The sequence below is a fragment of the Echinops telfairi genome, unplaced genomic scaffold (assembly GCF_000313985.2).
Source record: "Echinops telfairi isolate 266 unplaced genomic scaffold, ASM31398v2 ScPeMD7_7;HRSCAF=31, whole genome shotgun sequence".
In the NCBI taxonomy this organism is placed as follows: domain Eukaryota; kingdom Metazoa; phylum Chordata; class Mammalia; order Afrosoricida; family Tenrecidae; genus Echinops; species Echinops telfairi.
Window position 1 is genome coordinate 27,991,554 of NW_022103904.1, and position 3,064 is coordinate 27,994,617.

General features: G+C 37.7%; 1 pseudogene; it reads right to left on the bottom strand.

The window, feature by feature from the left end:
- Nucleotides 1-63: 63 nt before the first annotated feature.
- Nucleotides 64-2,316, bottom strand: LOC101656188 (annotated as a pseudogene).
- Nucleotides 2,317-3,064: the final 748 nt, after the last annotated feature.

Genomic DNA, 3,064 nt, shown 5'->3' on the forward strand with positions numbered 1-3,064 from the left:
TTACTTAAAGCAAAAATGAGAGATAAGTCAAAATTACTTTTGAAGAAGAGACCAAAAATATTGTCAGGTTTCTTGTGCTTCTGGGTGTTGAGTAGTAGGCTCATTTGAAGGTGGAATCAACCCTGAAGGAGATTCCCTTCTACTTTCAGGATGTGGTGGCAAGGTCTTGGGGGAAGATAAAGAGGAAAACCCCTCGGTGAATAGACATTTCTCATAGCTAATGCCGAATGTGGTGGACCAGGATATCCCTTGGTGGAAAATAATCTTGAGAAGCTCTATACATGCTGCCTGGAGAAGGTGGAGGGAAAAGAGGTTCTCTTCTCATAAGGTCCTTTTCCCTTGTGTCCATTGGAAACAATGGACCTCTGATTGGAGGCGGAGGTGCAAATCTGGGTCAAGTTGCTTCACTTCCATCAGAGAGAGATGAATCAGGCATGTTTAAACTAACAAGATCTTATTTGGGATCCTTTATTACTAGATTCAATTTCTGAAGCTACTGGCCCAACTGCTGTATTCAAAGAAGGCACATTAAAACCTCTGCGCTCTTGGTTTAGAGAGTCTACCAGAATTAGAATAAAATCGGTCTCGCCCATATGGAGGAAAAGCTGGGTCAGGATATGGGTGGCCTGATGGAGGGATCATCATCCTCTGGTCCTATTCTCATGAGGGTGACAGGGAACCAGTGTCAGAATGTGTTCTGTGAGAATTAAGTAGCCTATCATAGTTTGAGTCTCCTTTTTCATTGGTAATCTGATGGTCCAAAAGACTCCCTGGTCCTCTTGAGCCTCTGCTTCCTCCCCCTTGAGGGGAAAAAAAAGATGAAACTTCTGAGTGGACCCTCCAACAAAATTAGAGGGAAGAAAAAAGTTATTGTTTCAGATGAAGGTTGAGTCAATGATGAGGGACCGTATAGGGAATGCTGTCTACCAAACATTGTATTTGTAATATCAAGTGCATCAGAAACTTCTTCTAAAAGTTCATATTTAAACTCTGCTTCAGTTAATTTTTGTGTTGTGAGCATTTCCTTTCCTTAAATTGTTCAGGTTTCTTTCAGCCATCCCAGCTGCCAACAAATTATCATGTGTTTTTTTTTTCTGATAAGAATTAATCTGCCTTTGATAAGAAAGGATGGTTCTCTCCAATTCTTATTCAAGATCTTTGGGTCACTTTCTGTAGGTCTGCAGTTCTTTGGCTGCATGATTGGGCTTTTCATCTACTTTGGAAAGTTTCTCCTGTTTTTCTAACCAGTGATTTCTAACCTGTTTTTCTAACCAGTGATTTTCCTCTACTGTTATTTTCCTATGAAGTTTCATTTTACTTTCTTGATAGTTCCGTCATCACTTATAAGTTACTGCTGAAGCTTTTGATTCTTATTTTCAAACTGAGTACTTTCTGACTGCAAAAATGATCACTGCATCTAGAGATCTTTAGTACATCCTGTTAAGCTCTTCCTTTGTTTTATCTACTTCAGAAAGTTGAGAATAAATCTGGTACCTTTCTCTTTCTAGGGATTTTCAAGAAGCATTTAACTTAGCAACATGGATTAGTTCCTTTAAAGTTCCTCTTGCCTGATCATCTAAATGGGCACCGTTTTCTGATTCACTCTTTGCCTCCAATTCCAAGTTATCATTATCCATTACATCTTCTCCAAGCAACAAATGTCCAGTCAGACTTCATCTGATTTTCTTTATCATTCATAACTTGTTTTTTATGTACTTTGGAGTCTTCAAATGTTGCTTTCTGTTTATTAAGTTCACACAATTGTTCTTTCCACTCATTAGCATCTTGTACAAGCTGTTTCTGGTTTTCTTGAGGTTAGGAATTTTCATTCAAAAAAATCTTTTATTGCTATCTTAAGTTGTTGTTCATTCATTTGAAATATTTTGAAGGTCATTTTGACTTCTGCTACTTGTGATTTGAGAGATTTTTATTCATCTTCTTTGAACTGTATCTCTTCTGAAATATCTATCATCCATTCATCTTGTTTAGAATGTTTAAATTTTTCTTTTTCTAGAAAAACTATTGATCCTGAATATCAGATTTCGATCTGTCCAGCTTCTCATGGGTTGCCTCCAAACTTTGTACATCTTTTGACATTTTCTACAAACTGGCATAACTCTGTGCTTTTTTGAACAAATCTAAACCTTTCAAGTACTTTACATTTTTCTTCAACTAGTGCAGAAAGTTCTACAGCAAAAATCCAAAAGTAGATCCACATATCACCAATTCTCAGGGAAAACCATTGGAATTAGGACTTGGTTTCATGTTGTCAGGAAATGCTGCCACAACCCAGTGCAGTTTCTCCAGAACCAAGCCCAAGTACAGCTAAAGGGCAGCTCTGTGCCCCTCTGTGGTGCCATGGCTGCCTTGGGTATCACACCTACAGCCATGGATGGCCACCCTTTCACTATTCCTTTGGAATCTGTATGCTGAGAAAATAATATGAAAACTTGGACTACATCAAGAATGAAGCATCAGGATTGGATGAAGACTTTTAAGTGATCTTCAATATGTAGATGACATAACCTTGTTTGCTGAAAATGATGAGAACTTTAAGCACTTGGTGATAAAGATGAAGAAATTCACTGCTCAGTATGGATGACAACTCAATGTAAAGAAGACCAAAATCCTCACAACTACACCAATAGGTAACATCATGGTAAATAGAAGTTGAAGTTGTCAAGGATTTCCTCTTGCTTGCATTCAGAATCGTTGCACATGGGAGTAGTGGTCAAGAAATCAAAAGACATATTGTATTGAATAAATCTGATACACAAGACCTTTTTAATGTGTTGAAAAGTAAGGGTGTTATTTGAGGACTAAGGTGTGTCTGACTCATGCCATGGTATTTTCAAACGTCTCAAGTATGAGAAAAGTGGACATTGTATTAGTAATAGGTCCATTTACATTATGGTGCTCTTGATACTGAAACCCAAATGAAGACTGAGCATGATAGTGGGACAAGATGAAAGTCAAAGGAAATAGAGGAAAGAGCTAGGAGGCAAAGGGCATTTATAGAGGTCTAAATAAAGGCATGTACATATGCAAAGATATTTATATATGA